Raw genomic sequence first — 16,307 nt, 5'->3', positions numbered from 1 at the left:
TTTTCCACCTATTTCCTTTCTCGGCCATAAAATTTTTTTGCGGTTTATAAAAATCTAGAAAAACTAAAGTTTTTAAAATTTAATTATGTACATAATGAGCATTATGAAAATTTGAAAAAACAAATATTTTTTAAGTCTATATTTTTTGTAAAAAAAATCCAGAAAAAAAACTTCTCAAAAAATCATGAAATTTTAAGATATATTTCTTCTCTATATAATAGTGACTTTGTAAAAAAGATTTTTTCAAAATTAAATTTTTAATTTTTCATATTTTAATTTAAAAAAATATGAATTTTAATAAAATGTCACGAATTGTTTTGTTAAAAATTCCAAAAAGCAAATGATAGACTTATTGGTAACACTATTTTGGTGAGTTCCTAAAAGAAAATTTTCAAAAATGTTATTGTTAACATTTTGTTTAAATGGTTCCAAATTTTTATAAATTATAAGACGTCAAAGTTTTCGTTTTCCTAATTGAAAAACATTTTTAAGGTATATCATGTATCATATATTATGAAAATTTTGAAAATAAGTTTTTTAAAATAAGGTTGTTTAAAGGGAAGTGATTCGTACGTAACAGTTTTTTGCCATACACAACAATTTATTCATTATATAGTTGTATAATACAACATTTTAAAACACCAACTGTTGTGCGTAGAAAAATCTTATTGTGTACGGATCAATCTCTATATATATTGGTCGATTATTATGGGTCTACTTGAGTAATGAGTTTTTAACCACATAATTGTAGTTGTATAAAATATTTACCAACTACTTGTAGTATTTAAATTATTTACCAAATAATTGTATTTCATATTTAAAATTAAATTAATTAAACAAATTGATCAATGACCCTCTTCTTTTCCCTCATCCCACACCTTCATTATGTTATCGTTGCTTTTGTAGTTGGCCTCCTTCCTTCTTCTGCCGCCCTTCCCTCACCTTCACGCCTTCTCCTACAGTCGTATATATTCTACTCTCTCATCGAGTTTCAATGGTATCTCCCAATCCACCCACCTGCTCATTCATCTCCTCTGTTTTGATGGTCATCAGACTTAACTCTCGGACTAATGGCTCCACCATTGTGGTGATCAACAGTGCTTCAGCTACTTCATGTGACAAGTCTAGTTTCGGTGATTAGAATAGTAGCTAAAAAGTACATAAAAAGCGTCGTAACATCAAAATCATCTATGTTGTTTTTTTACATCGGTGGCAGAGATAAAAACAATGTAAGCGAGGACAATCATCTATATGTCTGATGTTATGCTTTACATCAATCATAAGGTGAATTGGTAGTGAACCAGTCAACTTGTTTGATTTTAAATTCTAGCAAGAAATATATGTTAGTGAGAACAAGGAAGGAAAGTACCATATAAAAAATTTCCATAGAAAAGTTATTTACCAGATGAGGTTTGTAAAGGAACTTGAAAGCTATGAAAACCTTAAATTAACTTCTTTGGTTGTTGATCGAATGATCGACATCAAATCCCATATTTTAAGCTCCGAAAATTGGGTTCATGAAGAATTGTATTTATAATTTACCCTTCCATTGTTATCTATGCATTAAACCAAATTCATAGTTCATACGAATTTGACAGGAATGGTTACGGTGGGGAGAAGAAACTAGAAACACAAAGATGACGTGGATGTCTAAGTTAAAAAGATAAGACTTACCGAAGAAAATGAAATTTACTAGATTTTGGTAATTAAATTTTAAAGTACTATATATCGGTAAATACTTTTACAAAATACAATCCCTTCGGACAAAACTCCTTGAGTAATAACTATTATGTTAATAACATCTCATTTAATGCTCCTTACAAAATTACTTTTTTTTTTCTCTCACATGCCTTTTTGAGACCAAGTTTATCAATATGAATCCATTTCCATTTGAGAGATGAATCCATATTCACATGGATCCACTTCGGACCACTGAATCCATTTTTGAGATACCCATTTCCGACTCCCCATGATCCAAACCAACCCATTTGAATCCAAATTAATTTTTTTGTCGGACACATCTACGTCCCCTCGGAAACCTTCATCTTTTATTAGCATATTTTTTTTTATATTGTTCGGTCGATGCAAATTATACTTTTTGTTCGGACTCAAATTTAGATCCACTCAACCGACACTAGGAGTGAGCATTTGGACCGGCCCGGACCGAACCGGACCGGACCGGCTCTTGGACCGGACCGGTTATGGAGAATTTTGTGGACCATGGACTGGACCGGATGAGTCGTGTCCGGGTCCAGGTCCGGGTTTTCCGGTTTGTGGACCCGTTTGGACCGGTACAGCTTTAATTGCAGAGTATAATAAGTAATCTACATTGATGTATAATATTATAACTTGCAAAATTAATATGTTTCCGTTTCATGCCTAACTAATCTACATTGATGTATAATATTATAACTTGCAATTTGCAAAAATTAATTTTCCAAATAAAAGCAACTAACATATAAATCAAGTTCACCAACAAAAGTTAAATAATTTTAAGACAAACATACAAAAGTATTACCGTAACAACAAAAATCATAGTTAAAACTTTAAAATCAATCAAACTAACAAATTTCATAAACTCAGAATCTAATCTTCCATTGGCCTCTTCCCCATATCATTGTCATCCATATGTAACATATTTAAAGCTTGTGCAATCTCTACATAAACACAAATGAAAATGCTGTTAGTATTTAATAAAAAGTAATAATTGTATAAAAAAAGAATAAAAATTGTAATTTTTTTACCCAAAGCTATATCATCATCATTCAAGATGTCACCAACGTTGTCAACTATCGGATTTGTAAACTTTATCACCCAATCTTGGGTGCATAAAAAAGCTTCAACTATCAATGTCGATAAACTAGTTTGATACTCACTTACAACTGTACCACAAGTGCTAAACGCGGACTCGGAATTATAGTATAAAATAATACTAAAAAGCTGAAATATTTCAGCTTTGATAGCTCTACTTTGAAGGATTGTAACTCAATGAATATAATACCAAAATAAACAAAATTATAGTCTAAATTCATCTACAAATTGTAAACTAAATGTTGGAAAAAACCGTAGGTCAATCCGACTTAAAACGAATGAGTTATGGGTGTTTAAAAAACGTCACAGATTATAAAATCTTGCTAAAAAGCTGAATTTTTTCAACTTTGATAGCTCTACTTTAAAGGATTGTAGCTCAGTGAATATAATACCAAAATAAACAAAATTATAGTCTAAATTCATCTACAAACTGTAAACTAAATGTTGGAAAAAATCGGAGGTCAATCCGACTTAAAACAAATGAGTTATGGGTATTTAAAAAACGTCACAGCTTACAAAATGTTGTTGAAAAGCTGAATTTTTTCAGCTTTGATAGCTCTACTTTGAAGGATTGTAACACGGTGAATATAATACCAAAATAAACAAAATTATAGTCTAAATTCATCTACAAACTGTAAACTAAATGTTGGAAAAAACCGCAGGTCAATCCGACTTAAAACGAATGAGTTATGTGCATTTAAAAAACGTCACAAAAATCTTAATCATGTCCAACCGGTTCTAAACCCGGTAAAAACCGGACCGGACCGGGAAAAAAACCGGACCGGACCGGCGAGAAATCTTAGAACCGAGAACCGGCCCGGGGGTCCAAAAAAACGGTCCGGTCCGGTCCGGTCCACCGGTCCAAATGCTCACCCCTAACCGACACAATTTCTTTTTTCCCATTTGATTTTTATTTGACCCCCTTTTTTTAAAACTCATTTCTTTTTTGGATCCACTTTTATTTTGTAATCCGAGGCTATCTCCACTCCATTGTTCGGATCCCTCTTCATTATTAAATGGATTCACCTCACGGATCCACAAGAATCTGACCAACATTCATGACAATTGCTTTTGTTTTTCACGGATCAAATCCATTTGGATTTATTTTGAGACGGATCCTATTTCGGATTCACATCAATCCGATTAAACAAATTACAACTCAATGTCGGATTCACGTGTTTCTTGCTTGGACTCAACGAATTTCCGAGATCCTTCATTATCCGACCCATTTGTTCTCAAACCCATCCCCAGTTTCCAGTTTTGGATCTAATCTTGGATTCAGACAATCCAAATTCAATTTCGGTTCAAATGAATTCCGCACTTTTATTATATCCAAACAATTTTGTTCATTTGTTTAAAACCAATTTTTTTATATATCATTTTTTAAAGCAATTTCTCTTTCATTTAAAACCAATTAATTAATTCATTTTATTTTTTTCCTCAATATTATTTTTTATTTTTTTAAACTAATTATTTTTTTAACACCAATTTTAGCCTCGTGGTTCAAAACTTCATTATTCTTGCTGATTTCGAATGAAGACACCGTTATCTTAGAGATTATTACTTGTGTGTTCTTCATTCCATCGAGCAACTCGTATTTGCAGCTTCAAATTTATATGCGTCAGAGATTCAAATCCACATCTTTCTTTTGGAAACTTGTCTAATGAGCAACACTTTCAGAGGTTAGATCTTTTTCGAGGATCACATTTTTACTTCTTTTTGACTGGTTACATATTGTTTCACCATTATTCAGATCAATTAGAGGTCTAGACATGTTCATTACGACTTTGGCTGACGATTCATTGGTCACGCTTTGGGAGTTCGGGTTTGCATTTCAGTTATCAGCATTACTTCGGTTCAGCATTATGATTCTTCAGCAGCGAATTTTATCATATATATTCTACAACGTTTGTTCAGTTCGGAAATACATCACCAAGTCTACCAATGACCCGAAAAATAATATCCTCGTTTTTACGGATAGATGCTCACATCAAGGGGGAGTATGCGATGCTCCATCATATTCGACATATTCTCTATCACGGTTTAATGATTAATATTTATCTTTATTGCATGGTCGATCAAAAATAAGGGAAGAATCATGAGCATCCATTATGAGTTTATTATTAGAGTTTTGAAGTTAGATACATTTAAAGACGGAGATGGATTTAGTAATGTGATGTGGTCTCTGATTTTTTATCTTTACAAATCGAATTTTTGGCATTACTAAATGTCCTTCAGATTACGATTATTCAACTTAAGACTCTACATGTTGGGATGTCTCATTTGTGTTAGCATCCAAATCAAATTTTATGATTGTCCGCATTTGGATTAGCGATAGTTTGAAGATGAAGATTATTTTTGCAATGTGACGCGACACTTATTTTTTATCTTCCAATCAAAATTTTGTCAGTGTTAGACTATGTCTTCGGATTCACATTATTTATCATTCGGACTTTACTTTGGGATGCTTCAAATTTTAAGCAGTTTTCGGAACACAATCTACTTCTATCATTCCTAAGCCTTGTAGAATTTGATTGAAGGTTTGCTCAGTTAAGGCTTTCCTAAAGATATCAGCTAGTTGATCAGCAGATCTCACAAAGTGAATTTCGACATTGCTATCCTCTATGTGATCCTTTATGAAATGATAACTCAGTGCTATTTGTTTTTCTTGGAATGTTGCATTGGGTTACGACAAATGTGAATAACACTTTCATAATGATAATATAAAGTGATTCTCTTCATATTAATCTCGTAATCTCTAAGCTAACTTTGAATCCAAATTACTTGATAAGTACATGAGGCGGCTGTGATATACTCAGCTTCAACGGTAAATAAGGAGAGACACGTTTGTTTCATGGATTGCCAACTTAGGAGTTTTCCATCAAGAAATTGACATCCTCCAGTTGTACTTTTATGATCAAGACCGCGTCCGTCAAGATCAGCATCATAGAATGCTTGCACAAAGAATCTTAAGTTGGTAGGGTACCAAATTCCGAGTGAGGTGGATCTTTTAAGATACCGAAGAATTTTCTTCACTATAATTGTGGTTCACGACGATTTTCTTAAAACCTGGCATAATAGCAAACATCAAGGATAATATCTGGCCGACTCGATGTTAGATACATTAAAGATCCAATCATTTGTCGATATAAAGTCATCTCAGTTGTATGCTTGTCCAAGGACGGTGCAAGATTTGTTCCGAATGCCATGAGAACCTTGACCTTTGAATATCCCACTATTCCAAATTTCGCAAGCAAGGTTTTCGTATAAGCCTCCTGGTTGATGAATATGCACTATTGACTCTGTCTAATATTTAAATAAAGGAAAAAGTTAATAGGACCCATTGAGCTCATCTTAAAATTGGTTTCCATCAATTTTCGGAATTCAGTAGTTAATCTAGGATTAGTAGACCTAAAAATGATATCATCAATATAAATTTGGACAATCATCAGATGGTTACCATCTTTCTTATGAAAGAAGGTTGGGTCGACCGAGCCTTGTTTAAATTTGGATTGTTTTAAGAACAGAGTTAGGGTTTCCTACCATGCACGGGGAGCTTGTTTTAAGCCATAAATGGCTTCATCCAAAATATAGAAATGATTTGGATATTTCTCATTTACGAAACCTGGTGTCTGTTCCACATAGACCGTTTCTTCTAATTCACCATTCAGAAACGCACATTTGACATCCATTTGATAGATGTCGAATTTTTTGTGAGCTGCATAGGTAAGGAAAATGCGAATAGTTCTAGCCTTGGAACCAATGCGAATGTTTCTTCATATTCCATGCCTTCCTCTTGGTAATATCCCTTAACAACTAGTTGTGATTTGTTTCTGATTACATTGCCTTCTTTGTCAAGCTTATTGAGAAATACCCATTTCAAACCTACAACTGATGCATCCTTCGGAGTTGGAATCAACCTCCAAACTTTATTACGCTCAAACTCAATGAGTTCTTCCCGCATTGCTTGCACCCAATCAGAATGATTGAGAGCAATCTTAATAGTTTTTGGCTCAAACATGGAAATGAATGAATTAAACAAGCAAAATTCCATTTTGGAAAACAATACATTCTGATTCGCTTTTTGTTGAGCTCTAGTGAGAACACCAAAAGAGGCTAAACCAATCACTTGTGATTTAGGATAATCTTTGGTCTACTTGGCCAACGGAGGCTAGTTCAGATCATAAGATGGATCTAATTCTGCATTTACATCTTTGAATTCCGACTGATCATTTGAGTCATTATTTTCGCTCTCATTCTCCCCTGGAATGGTGCATGTGGCTCTACATTCGGAATTAGGTTCTCCCGCTAGATTGGAATGTCTTACTTTACTTCGGAGTTTGAATTCTCCCCCTGAACAGGTGAACCGGATGTGGAGGTTGAAGTAGAACCCTGCCACTGAACAGGTGCATTAGCAAGTTATCGTGAAGGTGTAACTTTAGAGCTCCTCGTAATTTCAGAACCACCCGATGTAGGTGGCTCATTTCCAAGATCTTTTGCAGCATCATTAATGATCCTCTTTAATTCATCTTCCTTATTATCTGGGGCATTAGATTCTGAAGAGATAGTCTTTCCTGGTTTCTCAAACAGGTTCATGAACTCCTCGTAAAGATTTCATTGATTAGTCTTCATCGGATTTGTCATAGGAAAATTTTCCTCAGATTGACAATCCACCTTCTGATACGTCTTCAGATAATTGTCATCAAAAGTGACGTAATAGGTTGCTTCTATCTTTTTTGACTTTTTGTTTAGAATCCTATATGCCTTCGAAGTAAGAGAGTACCCCAAAAAGATCCCTTTGTGTAACATCCTGTTTGAAATACAGTGATTAAATAATAAAACTGGAACCCCAAAAGGTAAATTTATAATTTATATTAGTTTATGATGGCCCTAAAACCAATAATATTTAGCGAGATGTTGGTTCGGGAAGTCAAATGTCATAATTTATAATATTTGGGGTTAAAACGTAAATTCTGGATTAGTTTGTAAGGAATTATGAAGGTTGAGGGCTATTTAGTAAATTAGGGATTTGATATAAAAGAATTTATGAAGACCGGGGTTGCATGGTAATTATTAGGACTTTAATTGAATAGATTTTGGAGGATAAGGGGCCAAATGGTAAATTTTGGGCTTAGTTTGAAAAGAATGTGTAAAGGCAGAGACTATTATTGTTAAAAGATGACCAAGTTTGGTAAGACACTGGACTTGAACTCGTGTTATTTCCCTCCCGTTTTTAAGACGCAATACCCTAAACCTTAACCCTACATCCTTATACCACCAGTCGTCATCACCATGTGTGGCATCTTCAGCTGCCGCCTTGAGAAGCTCCAAGACTGCCGCATGCCACCTCACTATGGAGCACCACCACCCTAGATCTACTGCCGGAGATGTCGTGGCAGTCGGATAAACCATCGAGAACCATTGGAGTCGTTGCAAACGGCTGGAGAGGCCACCGAGACAAAGGAGAAGGCTGTGAATGATGGAGCTGAGGCCGTGAACGACTGGAAGGCTTCGGTAAGACTTAGCCATGACCTATTTATCCTGTCTTTCATCCCTTATGGTTCTACAAAGTCGTCATCGCCGTTCCTGTTTGCTCCGATGGCAACAGCCGCCGAGTTGGTGGTTGGGAACCTCGATCTCGTGTCATTTATGCATCTGTGTTGCTGCTATGAGTCGAATACGTGAGTGTGAGTGTATGCTTTGGCCAGAAAGCAACCGCCACCACCGTGAGGTGGTGGCTGCCATTTCTTTTATCGCCACCAGCCACCATGGGACGGTGGCTGTGTGCGTGATGTAGTGTGTGTGGGCCTAGTTCAAAAGATTTAAGTGAGAAACACTTAACCCTAATCGTCATTTTATATGAAACCCTAATTTCACTTGGGTTTATTATTGGGCCTTTCTATTGGGCCTTGATGATTGGTTTATTAAATGGGCCATCCAAGATCAAGCAAATGGACCAGAATAATTAATGGGCTTTGGGGTAAGCTCCATGTAAAGGGTTTGGGCCCAATTTGGAAAATTGGGCCATAGATGGGCCATAGTTTGGGACTTAATGATCATATGATGTTGGGCCTTAGAATAAGACCATGTACAGGCTTAGGCCTAATTTGGAAAATCGGGCCATATGTTGGGCTTTGATTCCCAGTTGACTTTAGGCCTATGGATTGGGCCTTGGGCTTAAATAAGCCGAGCTTGGGGGTAATATAATAATTATCCAAAGTAGGTGTTTATGGTTATGTAGTGGAGCCCAATTATAAATTGGGTATTGTTTGATGTTGACAGTTCGGGAATCTGTCATCCAGCAGCTGGGGTTGAGTCCGCGGGACTTCAGCAGTGAGGGATTGAGTCTGCGGGACTTAAGTAGTGTCAGGTGAGTCTTCTCACCATACCAATGGGTCTAAGGCACCAAGTTCGGACCATTTTATGATACGTGGTACACTAGTTGTAGTGATATGTGGTATGCTAGTTGGTTATATGCTATGCGCTATGATATTTGTTTATGTGATATTTGCATGAAAGACCATGGGGAGCCCATGGCACTTGAATGTAAGACTGTTAAGCATGTCAAACCCAACAAATAAAGGGTACAAATGACTCCTTAAGCACTACTACTATGCACTAATAATGTAGTACAAGGTAAGTAAGGTCGATCCACAGAGACACGGGACAAGTGTTTATACCTTTTTGTGTAAGGTACAAAAATGGTCACAGAATGAGGGGAATTTATAAGCAATGATTTAAACTATAGAATAAAGCAATAAGTAAATGATTGATTTAATGAAGTAGATTCAAGATTTGTAAGGACTCCAACTCCATGCAAGACAAATTAGCAATGTGATTCCAAGGATGAAATGATATTTGTTCAATTCTATCAAAATTGGTACATGGAAATGCTAACAAGATCTAGCACCTCCCATTCACCACATTGATTAACCAAAATAAGCTCTTTGATTAATCCTAACCTTACCAATATAATCTAAACAAGCTCTTAGAATTAGGTTGAAATATTGCATTAAACTTTATGTGGATGTTCCCAACAACACTCAATACTCCTCATAAGCTCGGGAGCATAAGAATGTGAGAATAAGATTTACACTAAATTCATTCAATAGAAATCAGTTTGGTGCTTGTTACCTAGTCCAATTTACAAAACAACTACGGATTTTGCAATTAGATAACTTGAATGATCTAACCCTAATTCAAATGGCCAATAAGAATCACAATTAGAATCAAACATTCGATTGAAACAAAATCAAATTCACTAGATAGAAAATTGAAAGAAAACATCAAGTCATGTGATTGAAATCACAACTAGAAGCCAAGACATAAAGTTGGAGGATCTAGCGTTCTAGCCACTCATGACTAGAACAAGATTACAAATCTAGAAAATGAAATTAAAGTTCTTACAAAATGAAATCAAATGTTCCCAAGTGTTAATCAACTTCAAAATCCTTAATAAATTCTCCTTCTCTACTCCAAAAGTCGACCCCCCTAAGTAAAAAGTCGGTTCCCCCCTTTAAGAATGGTGAAAAACTGCTTTAAAACCCACGCTTACGTTTACACGGCCCGCGTAAATTAACACTGTCATTTACACGACCTGCGTAAATGCAAAAATATACTGCGCAGAAATCTACGTTTACACGGCCCGCGTAAACGCAAGGCTTGCATTTACATGGCCGTGTAAATCTATGTAAAGCCAAAATCTTCATTTCTTTGATATCTTGCTCCTCGGTGCTCCGCAAGTCCTGAAATTTTATCCGCAACTTTTATTTACCTCCTCCAACAATATCCTACCTCCAAAAGTCCATGAAATATCACAAAAATGTGTGAATGAAATTGCCTCATGAAAAATCCCGAAAAATATGCAAAATGCATGAGTTTAAACCTAAATGCAATGCACTTTTATGGATAAAAACTACAAAATGAATGCATGAAATGCACCTAACAAAGACCATGTGGGTGAGCCCATGGCTTTTCCGGTAAAGAACATGGGGGGAGCTAATGACACCGGATGTAAGACCATGTGGATAGCCCATGGCTTTCCTATTAAAGACCATGGGGGAGCCCATGGCACTTAGGTGTGAGAGCATGGGGGGATCCCATGGCATCCTGGAGTAAGACCTTGGGGACACCCATGGCATCCGTATATGTTTATATGCATGACTATGTGATTGATATGGTTATCTGATTGATATGATTATCTGATTGATATGGTTTATGTAGCTGTTATAGCTAATGTGGATTATGTGGTTGTGAGGATTGTGTGGGGTATGCTCTAGGGAACTCACCAAGCTTCGTGCTTATGGTTTTCAGTTTTGGTTTCAGGTACTCCGTTTTCAAAGGAAAGGAGTCGGCTCGATCGCAACGCATCACACTATGTTTTCCGCGCAGGAGATCTTTGGGATTACACTTTGATATTATTTTATGATGACTTGCTTGATTATTGACACACTTGTTTTGAAATGAGATATTATTATGACTGTTTTATACTGATGGTTTTATGTAATAACTTAATTAAAACGAAATTTTTATCCCTGATTTTTGGGTCTTTGCACTTTTTCTGCTTTCACATTAAACTTGTTCCGTTGCTCTTTAGAATTGAAGATAAATCACCTGGAACCAAAGACGTGAAAGAACTTGACATTCGGTTTTCATTTATGTAGAATTTCATAAGGAGTGATTGAAAATCTTTTATTGATGATAAATCGATTCTAAGTGAAACAAGCAGTTCCGATAGCCTCAGCCAGAAGTAAGGTGGAAGGTTCTCAAACGATAGGATAGTCCTTGCAGCGAAGTTATGAGCAACTCCTCAGTGACTCCATTTCGCTGAGGAGTGTAAGGAGCAGAGAAGTTATGAGCAACTCCTTTCTCAACCAAGGATTCTTCAAACACCTGGTTTTTGAATTCCAAACCGTTATCACTGCGAACATCTCGAACTAGCTTTCTCAATTAAAGCTCGATTTGCTTGATGAAATGCTTAAGCTTGGAAGTTGTATATGATTTATGTTTAAAAAAATAAATGCAAGTTAATCTGGAAAAGTCATCAACAATAACTAGAATGTATTTGTTACCACCAATACTCTCAATGGCAGAAGGACCACAAAGATCTATATGTAATAGTTCAAGTGGCTCGATCACTTTCGTGTTGATGATAGTCAAATGACTCTTCCGACTTTGCTTTTCCAGTTCGCATGCTGCACACAGATGTTCCTTCTCGAACTTCAGAATAGGATGTCTTCACACAAGATCACCAAGTCCGAGTTTGTTGATATCCTCGAACTTTAGATGTGAGAGCCTTTCGTGCCATAACCAACTGTCATCCTAAGATGCTTTCGTAATGTGACATCCCCGATTTCACGGCCAGAAAAGACAGATTTTGTTTATGCTTTATAAAAATCAGAGTACTTCTTTTAATAAAAATGTTGCGGAATTTGTTCCCAGAAAAACATGATAAATACGTTATTAAAACATTTTCGAAGAAACATATTTATTTCATTTTAAAACGTTTGGGATGTCATCGTTAATACAGAAACATAAGCATAAACAGAACTTACAATTATTTACACTAGTGATCTACATCTCTTTAAATCTCTCAGTCTAATGTCACTTCATATCGTCACCTGTGATATAAATAAACTGAGTGGGTCAGGTTGGGAAACCTGGTGAGTACATAGGGTTTTCAACCCACAATAATATAATTATTATGTTTAATCATCAAACAGTTAACCCAATTACCCATCCCCATTATCTTCTTAATTCTTAAGGATCTACCCTAAGAATCAGCTATTTCTTGTTCATTCATTCCTAAGGAGTATCCTAAGGAATAGGTATGAATTCCATTGTTGTAAATGACACATCTGTCAAGCACAATCTGCTAGTTCTGTCACTAGGGTGCAACTACCAAAATTGTGACATTCTCTATGGAGCGCATCTGCCGAAATAGTCCTTTAGGCGCATCTGCCGGGGTTATGAGGTTCTCTATTAGGCGCTTCTGCCGGTAGAGTCCTTTAGGCGCTTCTGTCGGGTTTTATTGACAGTATCGTTTTTGAGAGTCCACTCGCAATACATATCAATGGGTTTTTAGAGTACACCAGTGAACACGTCATTCACAACACCTACAGGTTGCGAGCCTGCTAGTGTTCCACTGAACTGTCTAGAATAGTCCATGGTTGTCATCCATACTCTGCTCAATGACGGGGCCATCATTTAGGAAAAAGGCTTCTCACATCGTCCACCTCTCACCCTCACCTTACGGTTTATTTCACCTCTCAACTCATCATCCAACTCATATTTCATCTATTACATCTACCCATGTATTACCCCAACATTTTCGTAGATATAAAATACATATACAGTTTAAATCATTTAAAACATGTATAAAACCGTTCACCGAACATAGACAGCAAGTAAACAGACAATGTTCACACATAACACGTAGTAAATACTTCATATCTATGTGTAAGTTGAAGGGGACCATGCACTCACCTGAAAAGTGATGGCTCAGCACTCGGACAGCGCTTCGATACTCTCAAAACGATTTTCCTTCGATAAAACCTAGTACCAATACCACTAGGGTTTAGACTAACGATAACCGCAACAAATTAATTAGTGTGACTATTATTAAGCGTTAATAACACTCAATATAACTCATAATAATAGCCCAAATAATTATTTTAAGGACCTAATAACATTCCTATAATTATTTGAAAGCTATATTAAAAATTGCATAAGCGTAGCACACTTACAGCGAATTTTATCGAAAACCGGAACTTAATTGGAGCAGCGTTTCGAAACTGAAAGGCTCTTTTTCTCGGGACTCCGGGAGCCTCAGGGCTTCCCTCAGGAGCTAGGGGTTTTATCTAGGGCTTAGGGGGGTTTAGAGGAGCTAGAGAGAGAAAGTTTAGAGAGAGATATGAGAAATGTGTGTGAAATCCGGAGCACTTTGCACCTCTATTTATAGTGTGACAACCCGAAATTTCCATTCTGAACAAACCATTTGAAGCCAATAGAAGTAGAACAGTTACAGTGAAAACTCAGATTTCGAGTATAAGTTTGACAGTTTTCAGGATCTTACACTTAAGGAGATATTAGGAGAGTGGATGCACTAGGGTTTTGTGCAACACTGTTATTCCAATACTCTAGGATATTAGAGTTCATTCCGAGAATAGAAATATTTTCTGCCAAAAATCCCAGGACTATATATAGAAAACTGAACCAAATAGTTCATTAGTTGAATTCCAATTAGAGAAAAGCCAAAATTCTCTCTCACGGATCTTCGGGTTTTTATACCAAATCGTGAGTAACTCTTTCTAGTAGTGTTAGAAAGCTTTAAATGTGTTCATAATATAGATTACATAGCTAAATCATCCGATTTAGGAGGTTACTCCCCAAGGTGTTCTTAGGCGGTAAACTCCCGAAACCAAGCCTAGATTGTCCCCCATGATTTGTAACTACCTTGGACTTGTATAAGAGTGTGTTAGGGACATGAAATCAACCAAGAATCACCCAAGTTTGGGAGTTCACGGCCCAAGAATATCTTAGGCCGTAAAGTCCAAAAAGAATGCTCAAATGGTGCTTTTAAGGCACCTAAGGCTTAGAATTGATTTTAGACATGTACCCTAAAGTGTTTAAAGCCTAGAAAACATAAGGAATCACAAGTATAAAGGAGTTTACGGCCAAGACAAGTTCTTGGGCCGTAAACACCTATAAAGGGGTCAAATGACACCCTAACTCCTTCCTTATGCCTAGAACCCAAGATAGATCATAACCTTGAAATGTTTGAGACTTGAAAACACCATAAACACCCTCCCAAGGGAGTTTACGGCCGTAAACTCCAAGGGAATATGGTCCCAGGGCCATAAACTCCTCAAAGGAGTTAATGGGAAGCCCAAACACTTGTTTAAGACTAGAAGCACTTCACCACTAGAGTTGTATTAAATCTAAGCTTCATTTAGAGACTTTGTTGAGAGTTTACGGCCAGGAGTTTACTCCCCTGGGCCGTAAACTCCAAAATATATGGCCATTAGACCATAAACTCCCATTAGGGGCATTGCATTCCTTTGTTGCAAACCATTAGCCTCCTAGCACTTGACCAAAAGTGTTTTCCTCGCGTTTAAATGTTTATACTTGTATAATTAGTGTTTTAATCACTAATTATTTATATACATATGTCTTCATATGTAATTAGCATCATTGTGTGTGTCTAAAGTCTTCACTTGACACCAAGCACTTGTCCGATCCTTCCTTATGATAACAGTCCGTTCAATTCCAGTCACTTACTGCAGGTGAGTTCATACCCCTTAAATAATGTTTTAAACTATTTTTAAATGTTTTATGTGGGGGGGGGGATACAAGTAGAATTACGCTAGTTATTATATCAATCACATGTGATTAATAAGTAGAATTACGCTAGTTATTATATCAATCACATGTGATTAATATGCAGCATTCAAATGATTTATTACACATTAGCCGTTTTACCAAACAGTTTCCTTCAAATGATTTTTATAAACATTTTATATGTTTTAAACTCCTTATTACACTGTACATTTTACTCTGTATATCACATTTCAAACTTATTTACAATTGTGTTCCAAACAAATGTTTCCTTATACTTAAACTGTTTTATCAAACCTATGCCTTCAAACTGTTTTATTGGTTGACATCAAGTCGATCTTTTCTGAAAATAATAATTATGTTCAAATGTTTTACAAAACTTATTTATGCTTTTATATTATAAATTGCATTCCTCTATATGTATAGTTATATAAGAAATGTTTAAAAGACTTAGGAAGGCTATCCACCCTATTTCCTTTTCGCGCTTGAGATGTGGTCTGGTGGGATATCGGGTACTCGTCCGAAGGTCGTTTAAATATTAGCTATATAACATATGTACATATATAGTCATAAAAGGTCCTTCCAGTTCATCCCATGCCCTTGGGTAGCAAGGGTATACATCCATGTCCATACGTACAAGTTAGATTACTAGTAAACTACCATATGGGTAGTTTAGGAAGATACTAGAACTATTACTAGAACACAATATCATACAATGAGTGAGTTCATTCATGAGTCAATACTTTCTAGAACATTACAGTACATTACTATACATGCTAGATAGAGGGAGAACACACATTACAGCTAGCACACGTAGAACATTATAGTACACTACTATACTAATACATGATCACACTTACATAAGTACAATTACACGATCACACTTAAATGAGTACGCTTACATATACTTAGAACAGACGCCACTAGGTGCTATAGCACGGAGCCAGTTCAGGATCTAACTATACTGATGAATCACAATGCAATTGTGATAGTTATATCAAGTATACATGATCATAGTAATGTGGATGCTCACGGCTTGCATACATGCAGTGGTCGTGGGTAGGTCCCAAAATCCCTTTGATAGGGGAGCATATAGTCTGGGATCTAGACATCACAATATACCTTATCCCTCAAATAAGGCAGTTGAGTACCGATGTAGT

The 16,307-nt window shown here is 36.2% G+C and overlaps 1 pseudogene; it reads right to left on the bottom strand.

The window, feature by feature from the left end:
- Positions 1-6,478: 6,478 nt before the first annotated feature.
- LOC145075899 (putative mitochondrial protein AtMg00820 pseudogene) lies at positions 6,479-6,865 on the bottom strand (annotated as a pseudogene).
- Positions 6,866-16,307: the final 9,442 nt, after the last annotated feature.

The sequence above is a fragment of the Lactuca serriola genome, chromosome 9 (genome assembly GCF_051521515.1).
Source record: "Lactuca serriola cultivar US96UC23 chromosome 9, Lser_US96UC23_V15, whole genome shotgun sequence".
In the NCBI taxonomy this organism is placed as follows: domain Eukaryota; kingdom Viridiplantae; phylum Streptophyta; class Magnoliopsida; order Asterales; family Asteraceae; genus Lactuca; species Lactuca serriola.
Note: the sequence above shows the minus strand (reverse complement) of the source record. Positions and strands in the feature narration are given on the sequence as shown.